This window comes from Tupaia chinensis, unplaced genomic scaffold (assembly GCF_000334495.1).
Source record: "Tupaia chinensis unplaced genomic scaffold, TupChi_1.0 Scaffold000026_1, whole genome shotgun sequence".
NCBI lineage: Eukaryota > Metazoa > Chordata > Mammalia > Scandentia > Tupaiidae > Tupaia > Tupaia belangeri.
This window is the reverse complement of record NW_006159456.1, coordinates 82,641-90,826: the sequence shown is the minus strand read 5'-3', so window position 1 is coordinate 90,826 and position 8,186 is coordinate 82,641. Positions and strand designations below refer to the sequence as shown.

Here is an 8,186-nt window from a genome sequence, read left to right as displayed (position 1 = left end):
GGAACTTAGTAGAGCCCACTACTTCTCTTTGATCTTATGACCTGCAGATTTTTGTTCTTAGATGTTCTTCCCTCTCACTGTACTATTGCCAGTGCTGAGGTATGGTGTTTTGTTTTGTTTTTGTTTTTTTTTTTTAATTAAAAATTTTTTTTAACCTCTATACAAAGAAGGGATGCTAAGCACAGAGAACTAATGCTGTCACCCTAGAGATTTTTTTTTGTCAGTTTATTCCATATTGAATTTATGGAAATTGGTTACACTTACTGGGATCAAAATATGAGTTCGATATGAGGTGCAATGCATCACTCATTCCTTTTGTCTAAGAAAGCAAGAATTCTGTTTTCTGAATCTCTGAGTCACAAATGGATAATAACAGGAAGCTTGAGGTTTCAACAATTGAGAGATTTGTTTACCCTTGATCTAAACTCTTTAGTTTGCTACTGACTATGCCACCTGACTAGGTCCATAAACCTTTTTGGAGGAATTTTTTATTTTTATTTTTATATTGCCCTTAGAACATTATTGAAGGAAATTTCAGTGTCCTTGTTGAAAGAGTGAGTTTTTGTCTCAGTGTCAATATTATTTCTTCAGCTTCTATTGAATATGGTTCACTATTATAAAACTAGATATTGACGATGACTTTGGTACAGAAACAGCTCCCAGATGGTTACCTGGTCAATAAGGATCTTTAATATGAGAAATATTAATAGGACATTGGGATGGTATCTCATATCAGTAATATTTTTTGCTACTCTTTGAACATCCATTGAAGAGCTGTGTCTCATGCACAGGAAAACCAACAAGAATAAAATTGTATATTTTTTATTTTAGAGAGGAATTCAGTAATGGGCCAATTACGTTTTCTAGCAAAGGGTCTCTCTAATTAGTGTATTGAAGTTGCAGGGAAGCTATGACCTTTTGTTCCTTCTTTAACTAATGAAAAGGCCTTGTACTATGTAAGGGTAGGTGTAATGAGATGGTACTGAAACCCACTAAATAAGATAATAAATATATTCTGACTATTGTTGATTTTTCTGTGAGATAACCAGGAAACCATTCTGTTGACTTCAGCAGATGCTAAGTCTATGGTGAATTCAATAATGACATTTTTTTTCTTTAAACTTGGGATTCCTCTCTGAGTTTTCCTTGTCACATGGAGATCAGTAGATCGATAAGAACTGCTTTGACAAGTTTCTAGTAATTCTGGTCCCAAGGAAAAATAGATTAATAAGCAAAAGGGCACATATGACCTGAGCTTCACTTCAAAAGGGAATGCAAACAATGTCCTCCAGATCACAGACAGGTCCAAGGTCAATCTTAATAAAAAATGAAAAGTTAGAAATTACCCTCTGTAAGTAATAAACAAAGAAGGTGCCTGAATTTGGGTGGGAAAAAGAAAAAAAAAAAAGATGTCATCAATCTAAATCAGAAGTTGTAACTCAACAAGGAACCCAGCTCAAGGCTTAGGGAAGAGCCAGTAGTGCAGGGTCAGATAGAACAGTGAAAAGGGTTGTAGAAATTATTAATCCTATTTGCAGTCTACTTTTTAATGCCTCTTAAATCTATTGGCTTTTCTCCATCTTATTTGGTCCAAACTTCCATCATCTTTCCAGTGAACTTTTGCAGTGAACGCTCAGCTGTCTCCATGCATGCACTCAAGGATTTTTAAAAAAGCAAGTCAGATAATTTTAATTTCCTATACTTTCCCCTTCAAACCCTATGTGGCCTACACGATGCTGCAATGGCGTAGCATCTCAGTGTTTCTCAATCCCAGGAAGTTTTCTGTGAGGAAGCCGATATATGAAGATTTTTGGTTGTCACACTGAGGCAAGTTATTGGCACCTAGTGAGTGTGCTGGTAAACATTAAACATGGTTTAAGACAAAGATAAACCATTAAACATGGTTTAAGACAAAGATAATAAAGAAAGACCTGGCCTAAGTGTCAGTAGTACTGGGGTTGGACCACTCTCCATGACTTATGCTTCAAGCAAGCTAGATTTCTTTTAGTTTCACAAATTTGCTGTTTTCTTTCTCATTTACTTCCTTGCATACACGCTATTTTCTCCAAGAAATATGCTCTCTCTACTACAACTCTTTCTACACACCATGTGAACATTACTTTTAAAGTAACTTCCTCGGGGAAACCTATACTCAAGTCTACTCAGCATCTCATACTTTTAAACATTGTTAGAATTGTCTCAAGTCCTGGGTAAGATTGAGACTACAGATTTGAAACTTCAATATTAACAACTAACCAATGGGAGAGGGCTGCAGTGGACACCAGTTCTGGAGGGATCCAAATTGACATGGCTAAGTGCTTCAATTTTTTTGTGCTTAATCAAGTCTCCTGTTGATGCTCTCTATTGCATTTTTCATTTCATTCATTGTATTATTCAGTTCCAGGATTTCTATTTGGTTGTTTTTTGTTATGTCAATATCTCCAATTTTTCATTCTGATCACTTACTGTTTTCCTCATTTTGTTAAATTATTTTTCTGTATTTTCTTAAGGTTTACTGAGTTTTCTTAAAAAGTTATTTTGAATTCTTCATTAGGCAGTTCATATATCTTCATTTCTTAAGGTGTTTCACTGGCACCTTATTTTGTCCACTTGAAATCATATTTCCCTAATTATTCTTGACCCTCATGGTCATAAGTCAATGTCTGCACACTTTAAGAAGTAAGTAATTATTCCAGTCTTTGCAGAGTGGTTTTGTCTGGGGAAGCCCTGTGGCAGGTGTTGTACTAGTACATGCCAGAAACATAGGTATCTAAGGACTGCTTGCTGCAGAGGGCTGTTTTACACTGAGGGCCATCTGGACCCTGGGACGGCTGACATCAGTCCAGTGAGGATGTAAGCCAGAGATCAAGTCCTCCAAGCAATCCTGAGTCCTAGAGATGTGTGGTCCAACCTGGCACTGGGACATATCTAGAGACTTAGTCCACAGATACTGACATAGAATATGAGAACATGAAGTCTGCCCACTGCTGTGCTTTAACTATGATGATCTCAGTGTTGGGATTTAAGGTATAAGAGTAAAATATTTGATATATCTGTCTGGGGGACACAGTTCAACTCACAAGTTCCTTGCCTTTAGAATTGAACTGTTGTGCCGGTATGTTTTCTACCTTTTTCAGCTAACTAGCTATTCCAACCAGGATCGTAGCTCTAGCTGTTGCATGACTTGAGCATGCATTAGAGCTGTCTCTTCCACAATGGATGCCATCTCCATCAGAACCAGCCTGCAGCACGTTGGATTTCAGAACTGAATTGCTGCCCTTTCTGTTTGCTCTGGAGTTTGGAGTAGATGGGGTAAGGTGTGCTAATAGAGGTCCAGCCTAGCCTGCTCCCTCCCAGATACTGATTTCATCTGTGGTCGCATCTACTATCAGCAGTAAGGCCTCAGCATATCCATGAGCAATGGCTGACCCATTTATGAAAAACTTGCAGTCATTTTGTTTCTATTCTTTTTGTACATTTTTATTCTTCATTCTTTATTATACTCATATTCAGACAAAACAAAGGGCAAAAATAAGTTCAAAGGAACTTCAAAAAGTTCAAGAAAAAATTGTGTTAAAATTCAAATTTTTTTTGGCACAAAAAAATTTGAAATTTAAACATGAGTTTTTCATAACACACATTTTTCCATTAATTTTTTGAAATCCTACACACACACACACACACACACATACACACACACACACACGCACACAAGCTTGCAACTAAGCATTGATAATATCGTGCTTCAAATGTCTATTGCAATTTTTTATATAAAATGTCTTTCTTGACTAGCCTTTGGCCTGGTGGATAAGAAAGCCAGATCCCACATGATTGAACATGTTTTGAATCCTGATCCTAAGGGCTTGAAAAGCACATGGGCTCATGTCCCAAATCCCAATAGAATGTATAAATGGAGTAGAAGAGATTGTGACATAACCATGCCCCATTGAGAGGTGCTTCCCATCCTACCTTTGGCACATGCGTGTGTACCTTCTGGAAATTAAAAAAAAAAAAATCGTCTTTCTCTCTCAAGAATACCTTTCAGGAATCTCATGATCATGAGTAATATTTTCAAGAACATAAGATTCCTAAAAAGTATTATTGGGAAGGAAAAAGTTTAGCAATTGATTGCTATAACTTTGAACCTATTACTATTCTTTTTTTTTTTTTTTTTTGGAGAGGTTTTTGCTATAGGGTACGTATGCTCACCAGAAAGACAAAGAGAGAAAACAAAAAATCACCCCCCGTGACGATGGCCACACCACAATCCCTTCTCCTCCATTCTCCTCTCGAGATCTTGGGCATGCACACACACCCAGCGTGAATTTAAGCCACCAGGTCCGGTACTTGAACCACTGTTAATTACATAGGAGTCCAACGACATAACCATTACACCAACTGCTGGTCCCAAGCCCATTACTATTCTTTAGGATAGTGTATCCTGAGAATATGGGTTACAATCTCTAATATTAATGAATAGCTCCAATAGAAACAATATACTGGCATCCAGTTTTTCATATTTTCTATCATTATTGAGGGAAGAAATCTTCTGTGATAGAAGCTACAAACATAAGTAACTGTATTAATGCTGTAAATTCTATGCTCTTTCAAATTTAATTTATTAATTTCAAAATTTAGTTTACCATGTTATCTATATTTATTTTTTCACCAAATAATTTTTAGAAGTACAAATTTTGAAGGAAGATATTTTTTTCTGCTGACATGGGAAAATGGGAACTAAAGTAGAAAAAAAAAAGTCTTCCCTGAAACTTTATCTAAATAACAGAAAGCAGATAAAAAGTTTTCTGCCTTGTTAGCTTATTATTGCAACTATAGATGAAATATTTTTAAAGAGAGGAGTAACTTAAGAGGGTTTTTTTTAAGTTTGTTTTTTGTTTTTTGTTTTTTTTTTTTTTAGTTTTTGCTATAGGGCATATGTGCTCACTGGACCGAAACAGAGAGAGATAGAGAGAGAGACAGAAAGTGAGAAATCACTCCCCAGGGAGAATGGCCACACTGCACTCCGTTCTCCATTCTCGTCTCAGGATTCTGAGCATGCACACATGCACATGCACCCATAGTGTTTTTCAAGCTGTCAGGTCCAGGACTAGACCTGCTCACTTGGCCATATGCAATCCAGCCACCTTAACCACACTCTGGCTGGCCTTCTGAGCTTTCTTTCCTCTTTTTCTTTTCTCTCTCTCTCTCTCTCTCTCTTTTTTTTTTTCCCACGAAACCAGTTTCTAGGCATTGGAGAGGCTTTTTTCCTACTGTTTGTTAAAATAGGGTTCCGGGCACCAGAAGGTGGCGTGGTGCTTAAGGCTTTAGATTCCCATATGGCCAACAGCAATTCAAGTCCCCGACTGACAAACTGAAAATGACAACCCCGTAGGTGCTTGCATGCCCAAAATCTTTAGAGAAAAATGGAAGAGACGGGATTGCAGTGTGGCCATCCTTCCTGTGGGAGAGGAAAGGGGAGTGATTTCTCACTTTCCCTCTCTCTTGTCTCTTTCTGGCAAGGGGACACGCTCTAGGCCAAAACCTTAAAGAAAAAAAAATGGATGGGGGGGAGGGTCCAAAGGAAGAAAAACCCGGGAAATCACACTCAATTCTATATAAGAAGCATTTGATCCTATAAAAATGTTTCCATCTTGCTAGCCTCCTTATTTGTATTGTATTACATTACCTGTACAGACATGCATATCTGTTTACACTAGCAAGTTCAAATATTAATGTCATGAAGTAGAAAGGAGTGGTCGTTTCTAAATTAAGGACTTAATCATTTACTGTTCAAGGCTCTTCCAGAGCACAGTGAAAAGCATAGCTCCATCTGAAATCTGAAAAAGTGTTCTTTGTTCCCCCGGTGGTCAATGTGAGCACTCTATTTTTGAAGGAGGTCTTTTCTTCCCTAGGGGAATACTGTCCCAGGGCCTCACTTTCGCATTCTTTATTTGCATGCACCAGCCTTTTTTATTGCAAATAGGGCTCTAAATCTTACTTTAGAAATGGATATTGCACTATGTGTGAGTGCATGTGCAAGAGAAGCTATCAATAATGTTAGTTATGAAAACCTGATCATAAGTGTTTTTAGTCCATTAGCCATTTCACTTTATTTATGTCCCCTTTCAGGCAGGATTTGAAGCCAATATTCAAAAGATGAAGTTTGGATGAAGAGCAACACAAGAGGGTATAAAACACTGTCACATTTTTTCATGCTAGAAAATATTTCTTCCTTATATTATTTCTTTAAACAGTTCCTAACAATAAGTAACCTCTGGGGGGAGTAAGGAGGGCAGAATAAAGAACTGGGCCAAGAATAGGTATAATTTAATTTATGCCTACCTACATACCTATCCTTTTCTGCCATTACATTTAATAATTTTTAAGGAGCATTACCACATTTTAAAAATTGCATACTATGCACCCAATAAATGTACCTATAGGCAATTATGACATGTTTTGGCCTATTTCAGCTCCTAACGGAAATTCAGGTCGTGATTTATTAATAAAATCGCCTTTGCTCTTATTTGCAGCTTTATCTTCCAAACAGCATGCACTACGAACAGTTGAACCTGCAAGGAGATAATGCTTCCTGTCTCTTTTCTGGTGTATAGTGGCTGTCAGCTGCTGAGATTGCTGGCGTATGGACACCAATTTAATGTAACCCCAAAGCCCATGCTTGATCCTGGTGATGGTGAGAAGTGCGTGGAAATGTCAGCCCACAGCCTCCTTTTCTGCACATCACCTGAGCTGTAGGTTGCAGGGCTATGGCAATCAGTCCTTAAGCTCTCTTTTATTTCATAATGCCCAAGGAGACTGAGAAGAGAAAACAAGACCAGGAAAAGGATGTCTCCAGTAATCTAGTTTTTTTTTGATATCGCATAAAAATCCACAATGATAGCAACACAAAATGGGAAGCATTTTCTTGAATAGGTTAATAGGAATTTGGCAGCAGGGCTGGGGTTGGGGGGAGCTCCAAGAAAAGAATCAAGTGTTTAGTTGAATGTCCAAAACTCAGTAAATGATGGTTGTAACTCATGGGTCAAATGCCCCGCTTGAGCTCTACACACTTAATAGTGAGCCTCTGACTTTTTCATTAATTCGTATTAATGACAATGCAGATACCATGTTTTAAATCTTGGTGCAGACCCCAAAGAAAGCCAATTCTAACTCCTTGAGTCACCTAGTCCTTCTCTGTGGAATCATTTCTAATTGAATGTTAAGATCAAAGTTTAAGTTTATAAGAAAGAAAAACAAGTGCAGATAAATAGTTATTATCTGACATCCTTATGAAAATTCATGACCTGCAGTTTTATCAGAGTCTTATAAGAATTCTAATTGTGAAGTATGCGGAGCTATTAAATGGCTAGTACGCTTCAGTCTCTTGATAAGAAGTGAGTTAAATAATTGTCCTGTTTAACTTGTGCTTGTTAACCTTTAAGGTCAACTAGTTTGAACATACGTTTAATGAAATCCTGGAGCCAGAATTTATGATACTGCTGCTGAATGTTAAATTGGACAATTTACATAAGCAGGACATTAACCTTCTGAGCACTAAATAGCATTTTAGCACTTAGCCGCTGGGGACAATAAGGGACATGTTCTATATATTTGTGATTAGCTTGCCTGGAAACTCTCATGATGACCAATTGGCCTACCAAGTTTAGCAGCATAATTAAATGAATGGACTCAGCCTAAGTAAATTATCAGTGCTGTGTACAGTATATCATTATAGTCCGAAAGAAAAAAAAAGATATGAATAATTTAATAATACATTACTAATTTATCAATGCTAAGTGACTTCGAGGAGGCTCTTTGTAGTTCATTGCTTTAAATTTGATGTTTGATTTAATGTTCATATGATTAAAATCGAACCTATTTCATTTCTTACCAAAAATACATAGAAGCAGATTTTATTTTATTTTATTTTGTTTTTAGAGGAGACAGGTATTTTCTGCTTTGGTGACATTACAGAATACCTACTACTGTGCACTGATTAGCAGGTAAACTAGTCATTTGTCACAATCAGATGTATGTAGTCCCCACTTCTTGGTAGCCTTGCTTAAGGGAGGGCACTAACCCCAGAGTCATGCATAAGCCCAGCTTGCAACACAGCAGCAATTATCATTATGGTTTGGAAGGGTCAAGCACCAGGGAAAGCAATTTGCACTTCACCTAGGAATGTT

General features: G+C 37.3%; 1 long non-coding RNA gene across 1 annotated transcript; it reads left to right on the top strand.

The window, feature by feature from the left end:
• Positions 1-3,160: 3,160 nt before the first annotated feature.
• LOC102499377 (uncharacterized) lies at positions 3,161-6,732 on the top strand. Its single transcript, XR_333229.1, has 3 exons — positions 3,161-3,312; positions 6,130-6,187; positions 6,615-6,732. It is a non-coding gene; the product is annotated as an uncharacterized LOC102499377 (long non-coding RNA).
• The last annotated feature ends 1,454 nt before the right edge of the window (positions 6,733-8,186 follow it).